Consider the following 12,046-nt stretch of genomic DNA (forward strand, 5'->3'; position numbering starts at 1 on the left):
TTATTTCTCATAATAGCTTTGTAAATGCCAGTAACTGTATCTCCATTCCATTGATATATTGGACACATTTATACATAAACTTTTTTACTCAGACTAATCAATATTATGATCCCCCAAAAATAAAAACATTTACTATTCCTTCTTAAACACTCTATATAAAGCTAATTGAAAATTTTTAAGAGTTAAAAATCCGATAGTTAATTTTAACAGTTGCAAAGAAACAGCAAGATTTGAAATATAACTGCTATTAAATATCTACTTTTAGATTCATCTAAAATCTAAAAATAAAATATCTAATTAAGATTCTTCCAGTGATCAATATTCAACTGTTGCTTTTATTCGAAAGAGTCAACTTTTTATCTCCAGTCAATAATATCACTCAACAATCTTCCGTTTTGCGTAAAAATTTATTCTTTTCCCTGAATCAACATGTATCTTATACATCTCACGTTATAATATACCGAAATTAATACAGGTTTTTTTTTAACAAGCGCGTTCCGTCGATGTAAAGCTTGCAGCGTAAAAATAAAATGCGGAACTACCAGTCCGTCGAAGCCGGTTTCGAAAAAATTGAACGTATAAAGTTCCCCACGTATATGGATCGCCGAAAAATTCCGAGCGCAACGCATAAGCTTCGCATTCATCTGCAACATTGACAAAAGTTGGAGAGCCGAGAGTACGGCAGCTTTGTATCTCTGGTGTCGCCCACGCAGCTTTTCATTAAATGCGCGTTATTGTTAGCGGCATATGAGAGAATTTCGGGCATCCTCTCCTCTTCGCGCGAAATTTGCACTTAACGGGATGTAAATTTAATGAGTCAGCCTCGTGTTGTCTCTCGCTTTCTTTTTTCTTTACGCGCGAAATTCGGTCGCGTAAAAGCGACTGCGCGGAAGAGTCGACCCCACGTTTTCTCTATCAATTGCAGGGATGAATCGGCAGACGATGCGGAGGATCGGGATGGATGTTGGGCAACGCGTTGCGAAAATTCGACACGAAGCCCGATCGACGAATTGAGGGGAGGCTTGTGAGCGGGCAACGAGCGCGAATGCACGCCTTCACACGGACACTGTTGCATTGACTTTCATGCTCGTCGAATTGCATGGTTTCACCCGAAAATCCAATACGCTCGATTCTGATGGTCCAGTGCGCCTCAGTGACTTGAACATGGATCGGAAACATGGATATGCCGTAAGATCTTCTGTTTCAAAGTAGTCTAGCGTGCGCGAATTTCAGTTTCAATAACGATCATCCATTCAGTTTAGTCGCATAGTAATTAGAACGAAGACTATTATGCAATTATTGCATTGAGATTGATCGAAGGGAACTTTGCAGTTTAGTCGATTGTTACAAACTGTCCTCGAAGAGATTGACATTTTACACAAATGTCAAGTGGACATTTGTTTTCGAAAAAATTCAGCGGTCAGTATTTTTTTAAAAACAGATTTCTCTTCCTTTAACGTTAATTTATTTGCAAAATTAATTATATAATAATTCAAGAATTAAGGTTATTAGGAACCATAAAAATATTTTTATTTATACCGGTATTGTAAATTTTTTTTATATATTTTGTGTCCATTAATTAAATATATATGTCGTTATAATTTTATAAAATACGAAACATTTTGCAAATCATACTTAACGCTCATTCTCCATCTTACGGGTCACTAGCAACCGAGGGACGCAATCACTTCATAAATTCAGTGCGTTATGCTGGTCATCAACATATAAACAGTGCATAGATTGAATCCCAGTGGACCATTTCTAAGCTCAGGTTGGTTGAAACACTTGTTGAACGTAGCACGAAATAATTCTCCTAATAATTCTCTAACCAAATTGTATGCTTCATATAATCCATATCGTGCTTCGCTTATTGGCACAAAGCATGACGACGCAAAAATTTTTACGATTAAATTGCTATTTCATCATCAGGTAATTAATAAATTTCATACATGTGCTCAACAACAGAAAGGGCATATATAAATAATACGAAATAATAATTTAAGATATTTTAATATTTAGCGATATATCTCTGTCATAACTGGAAAGTATGACGAGAATTTTATATAGTTTCATATAGTTTCTTTTCATCAGGATTTATACAGAAAATTATATGCATTTTTATTAAAAGAAATTTCCTCTTTATGCTTGATATTGATATTTAGAAATATCTCGAATAAAATTCAAGGTATCAACAAATGTTTCATATAAATTTTATTATAAGAATACTTTTATTTTAATTAATTAATAATAAATAATACATAAATAATTAATAATAAATATTAACCATATTAATAAAATTTCAAATTTTATTGACAAAAATTTTTTTTATTTTTGAAAAGAATTATTTTATTAATATGATTAGGTATAATAGAGATATTCTTACCATAAAAATTTTGCATAAAGTACTTTATGATATCTATAATAATTTTGAACATATATCGAGAAAAATAAAAAACCGTTTTACATATGAAAAATGGTTGCACCTCCTAGAATCATTTTTGAGTCGCACTTGAAAATTTCTGAATTCATCTATTTACCTCTCCTACATGAGTGTAAAGTTTCATCAAAATCGCATTTTTCCAGCTCGCGAGATTCCTTTGTCAGATATTTTTAATTTCTAAATTTTAGATATCCTCATTCTTATTAAATCTCCAATCTTTGTATCTCAAAATCTGAGGGTTCAATATGGTTCTTACATTTTAAAGATGTTTTATATCTATTATCAAAATATTGAAAATTTAATGATAATTGTACAGAATATCCTTACATATGTTTAGAATCTTCAGTACAATTTTTAAATCGATTTACTAAAGCGTTCACAAGTTATAAGGATTTTAATTTCCACCAAATTAACATGTGTTTTATGGGAAACGTATAACCACGTCGATTCAAATGACAAAAATACATGGAAATAATATTCAGAATTTGTTTAAAATTTGCAAAAGTTTAGATACAGAGGAAATATTTGGTCAAATAATATTATACAAGTACTAACTGATTAAAAAGATATTAAATATCATTCAATGAAATTAGCCATGTATCTGTCACAAGACGAAATTCTCTGTCAAAAGTTAATCATTTCGATTAAGAATGTTTTGTACCTATTTCCAAAATATTGAGAATTTAATGAAAATTGTACAGAATGTTCTTACATATGTTTAGAATCTTCAGTACAATTTTTAAATCGATTCACTAAAGTGTTCACAAGTTATAAGGATTTTAATTTGCACTAAATTAACATGTGTTCTTATGGGAAACGTATAACCACGTCGATTTAAATAACAAAACACATGGAAATAATATTCAGAATTTGTTTAAAATTTGCAAACGTTAGATACAGAGGAAATATTTGGTCAAATAATATTATACAAGTACTAACTGGTTAAAAAGATATTAAATATAATTCAACAAAGTTAGCCATGTATCTGTCACAAGGCGAAATTCTCTGCCAAAAGTTAATCATTTCGATTAACAAAATTCGGAATATTTCAGTAGAAACGCAATAAATATTAAAAAATACATCTCTGCACTGTAGCTAAAATCAAATTATAATCCACAATTTCTTACTCAAAATACACCAAAAGTGGATATATCCGTTAATAATGATTTTCAGCTACCTTTTGTTGGGATTGTGCATACAAAGCATTCTTAAATATTCTAAGAAGCATACGAGAATAAAAATCCTCGCAATAGCCCGGCATTTCACCGTACTTTACAATTCAGTCAGTGTATACATAGTCAGTGTATACAGTGTACACCGGATATACAGAGCGAAAAACAAAACAGTGGTAGTTACAACAAACAAGTCCGTGAGATTACGGTCGGAGGCAAAGTCGGCGCAATGAGCACATATGAAGCTGCGACTCGTTAAAAGTGCAGTACGGCGTGACTAAACTCCAAAAGTCAATAAAAGGGTAGGTTAGCGCGATTGCTGCAGAAGCAGCAAAATATTTCGCGTTAACCCGCGGACGGAGTGACCCCGAAGGCGAAGTTTGCCAAGTAATATTAGATTACCTGCCGGCAACGTGAGCATTTTCGTACGTCACACCGTACATTATCGATGCTTTTACCGCTAACGACGAGCTTTTAGAGGCTCCTTTCCCCAAGTATCGCAGTTTTCTCGCGATTCTCTCTCGCGGAAACGATGACGGGTGACGCGATACTCACTCGGGATAGGAAAAAGGTCGTTTTCGCGACGAGACGACGGAATCACGCGACATTGATATCGCATATAATATATTAAGTGCATGCGCGCGTCCGAAGTTTCCAAAACGTGGCATGTATATCGATAAAAGGCAACAGCTGGGACTTTAACTTGAATAGATGCATGAATAAGTTTTCGACAACACCGATAAAAAAAGTCGCCTATCCGCATCTGTTCTCCAGCATTACGTTGCTCGAGCCGATCGCAAGATTATGCTCCGTTTTATTAAAGTACGCTCGCACACTCATGTACCCATATAACGCCGAATTAAGAGTAAACAAACGTGTTAACTCGATAAGATCAATATGCAAATGCTTCCTTTAGATTGCTTGAAAATAACATTTTACGACTTGAATCAAATCCATTACTTTTTGTAATTTTTTTTTTATGTTAAATTCGAATCCAGCCGCAGAATTGCTCTGCGTCACAATTTTGAGAAAATATAGGGTAAAAATACTTAAAAATAAATGTTTTAGGCAACTACTATAACTTTGAAAGCAAACATAATTAATAAATTTATTCAAGGTCTCAAAAAAACAATACACTTTATAAAATCTAAAAAGTAGAGTACTATAACTTTGAAAGCAAACATAATTAATAAATTTATTCAAGGTCTCAAAAAAACAATACACTTTATAAAATCTAAAAAAATTAATTGAACAAGATATTTTCAAAATGGAGATAATACAATATGAGAATGTTACGTAACATTTTCATACCGATGCTTATTAATTTATAGACTTATGGCCAAACTACGAAGGATGATAGTCTATACATATCTTTTGAATTAGTTCAAGATTAGTAAAAATCATTTTTATCAATTGTTTTTAAAGAATCATTATTTAAACAAAATTTACGTTATCTCACTCGAATCATACACTTATTCACCTTTCGCCTATCCTTTCCATTCCTCAATTCACTTTCATCTATCTGCTCGTTGCATTCATTTATTTATTTTTATGTTACGTCAAAATACCTCGTTGTGTTAAATTTTTTAAAGTTAAAGTGTAATTATTGATGATTCTTTTGAGACATCATAGGTCTGTGAATTATGTTTGCTTTCAAAGTTAGTTTAAATGTTGTCAAAAAATCCTTTTTAAGAGTTTCGTTTTTGTCAAAATTGTAACGTCCGGCCAGTTTGGATCCAGCATAAAAAAATCTACAAGAAATAAGTTCGATTCAGTCGCAAAAAAAAGGTAAATTTTCAATAATTTATATTGTGTAATATAATAATCCAGTACAGCAGGTCTAATTATTGTAGATAGAGCTTCTAAAGGTTACAAAGATAGAATGTTGCGGTTACATATAACTGATTTCCTTGAAGTTAAATACGTACGCGAGTGTAAAAGTGTTAAGTGGACAGTGAAGGCAACGACAGAATAGCCTCAAAATAAATATAGACGAATGCCACTTTTATTATTACACGCATTCTGTTCATAACGATAACGTAAAAATCTATTCCATTAAGAATGTTTTGTATGTACAATCTCAGCAAAAAGTAGCCGAAAATCATTATTGACGAATATATCCACTTTTGGTGTATTTTGAGTAAAAAATTGTGGATTACAATTTGATCTTAGCTACAGTGCAGAGATGTATTTTTTAATATTTATTGCGTTTTTAGTGAAATATTCCGAATTTTCTTAATCGAAATGATTAACTTTTGGCAGAGAATTTTGCCTTGTGACAGATACATGGCTAACTTTGTTGAATTATATTTAATATCTTTTTAATCAGTTAATACTTGTGTAATATTACTTAACCAAATATTTTCTCTGTATCTAAACTTTTGCAAATTTTAAACAAATTCTCAATATTATTTCCATGTATTTTTGTCATTTGAATCGACGTGGTTATACGTTTTCTATAAGAACATATGTTAATTTGGTGCAAATTAAAATCCTTATAACTTGTGAACGCTTTAGTAAATCGATTTAAAAATTACTGAAGATTCTAAACATATGTAAGGACATTCTGTACAATTTTCATTAAATTCTGAAGATTTTGAAAATAGGTATAAAACATTCTTAATCGAAATGATTAACTTTTGACAGAAAATTTCGTCTTGTGACAAATACATGGCTAACTTCATTGAATGATATTGAATATCTTTTTAACCAGTTAGTACTTATATAATATTATTCGACCAAATATTTCCTCTGTATCTAAACTTTTGCAAATTTTAAACAAATTCTGAATATTATTTCCATGTATTTTTGTCATTTGAATCGACGTGGTTATACGTTTTCTATAAGAACACATGTTAATTCAATGCAAATTAAAATTTTTATAATTTTTGTGACCGCTTTAGTGAATTGATTTAAAAATTGTACTGAAGATTCTATGTAAGGACATTTTGTACAATTTTTATTAAATTCTCAAGATTTTGAAAATAGGTACAAAACATTCTTAATCGAAATGATTAACTTTTGACAGAGAATTTCGTCTTGTGATAAATACATGGCTAACTTCATTGAATTATATTTAATATCTTTTTAACCAGTTAGTACTCGTATAATATTATTTGATCAAATATTTCCTCTGTATCTAAATTTTTGCAAATTTTAAGCAAATTCTGAATATTATTTCCATGTATTTTTGTCATTTGAATCGACGTGGTTATACATTTTCTATTAGAACACATTAATTCAATGCAAATTAAAATCCTTATAAATTTTGTGACCGCTTTAGTGAATTGATTTAAAAATTGTACTGAAAATTCTATGTAAGGACATTTTGTACAATTTTCATTAAATGTCAATATTTTGAAAATAGGTACAAAACATCCTTAATTGCATCTCTGTTAAGTGCAGAAATGGAAATCTTTATCAAACATTAATTTAGCGTTCACGACAACAACAATTTAAAAGAAGAAATTATCGAAAACTCCATGTACTCGATGCCGGAGTTTCCTATGTTCCGCGCATTAATCTCTCTAAGTGCATGATTATGCCACTCTCGTATACCGCTAACAAGCAACAAGCGTCATCGTAACGCCTCTGTTACATTTTCTGATATGTGAGCTATGTATACTGTTCCGAAGTTTCCGGTGCACGCGCGCACAAACCGGCTAAAGGAGCTATTATTGTATACTATATACACGCTCTGACAGCGAAGTGTCTGTCATCTCGCGTTTAATTAATTATACGCGAGAACTTAACGTCGCGCAGGCGTGTTTGTCTTGCCTGGTGATGCTTTTGGCGCGAGAACATTACAATGTTCACGCGACGTTACAAGTGGCATGCCGCGATACTCCTAGTGTAATTAGGTTTATGGTAATGCTTTGGTACAGCTTCATTCTTCGTTGCTCTGGAATAGCTGCCAGATGCTTATAGTTGCATTAGGCTAATGTTGACCGATAAGCAGAGCGAAAGAGAGAGAGAGAGAGAGAGGATGAAGGGAGGAAGCAGCCCTAACCGGATATCAATGTGCATGGATCCACGTAATCGCGCATTAGCCTCTTCGTGTAATTCTAATGCAGCGATTAGCTTTTAATCAAGCGGACCGTCTTCCGGATCCGCTTATTCGTCAAGAAAAACTAAGATCGGGGCGACTGAAAGTTTTACGAGTCGACATTTTTGCATCTCATTTTTCATCAATCGCATCGCACGCGTGACTACGAAAAAAAAAGAAGGAAAAAAGAAAAGCGGGGACCGCCATTGGAGTTGTCCGTCTTTCCGTCACCTGCGTCCCCGAGCTTTCGAGAGGAAATCTTGTATCGTATAACGCAAAGCGGATTAATGTCATTTTCATTTTTTTATTTATCGTACATTTTGACGGGGATATTTTTGTTCATTTATCATCTTTCCTTCGCGTTCGCGAAAAGCGCACCGGGATTGATTATCTTCGAGTTAAATATTCGAAGCGTTTGACAATGATATGAGCGATATTAAATTATTGTTTGATATTTAATATAATTATACATGCGGCGGGATATGCGACAAATTCCTCGAGAGAATATCTGCTTATTTGTGAAAATTATACAAACTCGGGGAAATTCATTTTAGAGACGACAATGACTGATGTACTCGTGCATAACGAAGGAAAGCTCCATAATTGTGCCGCAACTATTCATCTAACTGTATCGTACGCAAAATCCACACTCGCGTTTGTCGCCGATTATCGAATTATCTTTAATGTAATCACGAGTTCTTCGAGTTACAGTAAACGGCTAATAATATGATAAAATTTACAGAAAAAAAGAACAATCTTATTTTGAAAATATTTTTAGTTTTAACATGGAAATCTTGAAATAAGATTATGTTGCGTTAATTAAAGGAAAATATAATTGCTTGAATAATTGCTTGCTTGAATGAAGTCATTTTATATAGTTCAATCAGGAAAAATATATTCTTATGATTTAAGATTCTATTTAATTTTCTTGAATGGAAAGGAAACAATGTTAGATAGAAAATAACATTTTTAAATCGAAGATTATAATTTTCTTAAAGTAGAATTAAATAACTATATATCCTTGAGATAACAATTACAATATTAAAATAAGACTAATATTGTTGAAATTTAAAATTATTAAATTCTTCTAAAAAGATAGTAGATTGTTGCGTATATACGAACAATGAACACATTAATTTAAGTATATAAGTTTTTATTTGACACTTGTTTTTTTGTGTAATAATATGATAAAATTTAATTTTTTGCCATCTGAATTAAATTTATCGTATGTTGTATTTTTTGATGCTAAATTCGACCGCATAATATCCTTCTAGAACGTTATAATTTTGAAAAAAATTATGTATACCTCTGAAAAGGTGTTTTGACTTTGAGAAAAAATATAATTATAGGCCTATGAGATCTCAAAAGAATCTAATAATAGTTTAACATAAAATCCAAGAAATTCAATGGAACGAGGTACTTTTAAAATGCAGATAGTATAGTGTAGGGATGTTACATGAGATGACATAGAGATAAATAACTGAGTGCAACGAGCAGGTAAAAATGATTTGACGAAAGGAGAAGATAGGCGAGAAAGTAGGGAGTAAATAAATGTATGATTCGAGTGAGATATAAATTTTGATATTATTAAACAATGATTTTTGAAAAACAAATTGACAAAAAATATTTTTTTTCGAATTAATGCAAAAGATGCGAGCAGACCATTCATTCTTTGAGATTTAATTATGAATTTATATAGATTCATAAGCGTCATGTAACATTTTTATACTGATTTTATCTCCACTTTGAAAATATCTTACTCTCTTGAATTTTTGAAATTTATATTAAAATGTAATCACACTTTTGAAACTTCATAACCCTATTAATTATATTTAATAATTAATTTTATTTTCAAGTATATTTTTCAAAGTTATGGTACTTTAAATATTGCCAAAATACTTCTCTTTAAGGATTTTATTTTTGTCAAAATTGTAGCGTGCTAGAATAATTCTGTGAGCGAACTTTTGGATTTGAAATCAAAAAGATTACAAGAATTGATGAGTTCGATTCAAGTCACAAAGTCCTGTTAAATTCAATATGCTGTTGAGATTTAATTTTATCCTGTTGAATTCAATATCCTGTGTAATTCAATATGCGGTCGACATCACAATGTCAATTCTTCATTATAATTTTATAGAATTCTTAAAAATTCACAATGGAATCGCAGGGCTTTGGATATATTCCAATAAAAAATGGAAAAATAGAATGATAGATAGATTACTATGGTTAATTGAGAGAAGCGAGTATCGTTTTATTCACGTCATCGAGATCGTGTGAATGTCAAACTTTTCACTTATAACTCGTTCTATCATTTCAAATTTCACATAAATTGCGTCCAATCGAATTCTAACACATGACATAGGAAAAGGTTGTTTGATGACTATTTTGGAAAATTTGTATGAAAGTTCTCGCTTTTCGCTTTCTACTCTCATCAGAAAATGGATGGAGTCGCGCGAAATCCAAATGTTTCTACGTTTTGTCGATTCGAATCGATTCGAAAGGCAAAAACGCTCTTTCGAAAACATTTCATAAAGAAAAATGTAAATGTTTCATGAAGAAGTATATATTTTCTCTTCGTTTTTTTCGCTTACATTAACTACGAAGATATTAAATAGATACTGGGTCACGGAGTAATAAAAGAGAAAATAAAAATTTTTACAGACGCTTTTTAGAAGATACGGAAAGCACATTAAATATTTTTGTAGAACGATGTATTTAATGTTTAAATATATCTCGATAGATTTTTTTCATCCATATACACAATTATAAGATCAGAATTGAATATTTTTCTACGCATCGCGAAAGACAAGAAATATATATATATATATATATATATATATATATATATATATATATAACACGAATAATACAGTATTCACCTCAAGAACCTATATATATCTAGAGATACTATATTTCACATCATATTTCAGATCGAAAGTAATCTCATGCTCTTTGAATCAAGAACGCTTCAGACTGCAGATTTATGAAACCAGAAAATGCTCCGATAAAACATTTGCGCGGGGAATAAAAGATCCGGCTTCCTTTCTCCTATTCGTTTAAATCGATTGAAATCCGCCGATCCGATCGTCTATTTTAGACCGAGGGGCTTCGCTATTCGCGATACAACTGCGACACGATTGCATCCTACGCATCTGCGCCGCAAATGAGCCGTGCTTTTAGAATTATCGCGGACAACGAACCGCACGTCACGCGATAATCGTCGCGTGGATCACGACGATAACGATCGCGTGGGCGTTCGTGCTGCGCGAACGATTATGCGAGCAATGATCCACATCGGGATAGCCGCTCGGATCATGCCGAATGGGGTCCGCGAAGAGGGATGACGAGAACGGGGTGAATGCTGGCTCGTCATGCCATGGGTTACGCCCGGAACGTCATCCACGCGCCTCGCGAGCATCTCGTATGTGATTAATCTGGTACGCGCGTCAGTCCTGCTAGAAATTGCACTATACGAAATTGTACGGCTCTTAACATCTCGGCTAAATCGCTTTTTTAAATCGTGATACTTTAGATATCGTCGAGATTTATCTTAAGCGTTCATTGCTAAAATCCTATCGATCATCATTTCATAATCCTATTAATTATAATAATTAATTTTATTTTCAAGTATATTTTTCAAAGTTATGGTACTTTAAATAAATTATTGCCAGAATACTTCTCTTTAAGGATTTTATTTGCAAGATTCAGTTGCAAAAAAAATTAACACTCTAAGTAAAAAGAAATCTGTAAATAAAAGAAATTTTTTCTCCTTATGAAAAATTTTGTTTTAAAAAGACGAGTAACAGCTAATTTTATGTAATTATATTTCTATAAGGAAAATGAGAAAAAGAAAAGTAGAGGAATTAATTGTATAATTTTCCTAATTTTCTCTTTATCTCTTATCTTTATTTATTATGTAATTAATAATAACGAAAATATAGTGCAAAAGTGTACAAATACTAGTAAAGCTAAAAAAGTAAAATATTTTTGCAAACAGAAATAATATTGTTTTAAATTATCTTTGCAAATATAAAAATTATTAAAGGATCATTGAAAAAAGTGTCCAATACATAGTATAATTTGTCTCTTGAGTTCAAATCTAGTTAAATAACGTTTTTTGTTAATGTGACTTGTGCAGTTTACAAAATTATAGTCTATGCCTGTCTCCTGATTATTATTACATCGGTATTAAAATTGTTCACACTTTAATTCGTGAGCGTACTATGTATTCAAACCGTTAATTAATTAATTAATTAATTAATTTATAAATCTTTTCCAATATATACTTGATAAGAACCACAATCATGGTCGTATTAATAAACAAATTTTCTGGCTAGTTTAGTCGATTACACTTTTTTCAATGATCCTTTGATTATTTGACTAGCGACA

The 12,046-nt window shown here is 31.6% G+C and overlaps 1 protein-coding gene across 2 annotated transcripts in view; it reads left to right on the top strand.

Moving 5' to 3' along the window:
• The window catches only part of LOC105257992 (5-hydroxytryptamine receptor 2A), a 139,393-nt gene that overhangs the window by 76,413 nt on the left and 50,934 nt on the right, over positions 1-12,046 (top strand). The window contains exon 4 of one of the 2 annotated variants that reach the window (XM_025406315.1): positions 926-1,188. The exons of the other annotated variant lie outside the window; for it this stretch is intronic. The gene's annotated coding sequence lies outside the window, so the exon portion shown is untranslated. The remainder of the gene's footprint in view (positions 1-925; positions 1,189-12,046) is intronic. 2 annotated transcript variants of the gene reach the window in all.

This window comes from Camponotus floridanus, unplaced genomic scaffold, assembly GCF_003227725.1.
Source record: "Camponotus floridanus strain SB8 unplaced genomic scaffold, Cflo_v7.5 scaffold14, whole genome shotgun sequence".
NCBI lineage: Eukaryota > Metazoa > Arthropoda > Insecta > Hymenoptera > Formicidae > Camponotus > Camponotus floridanus.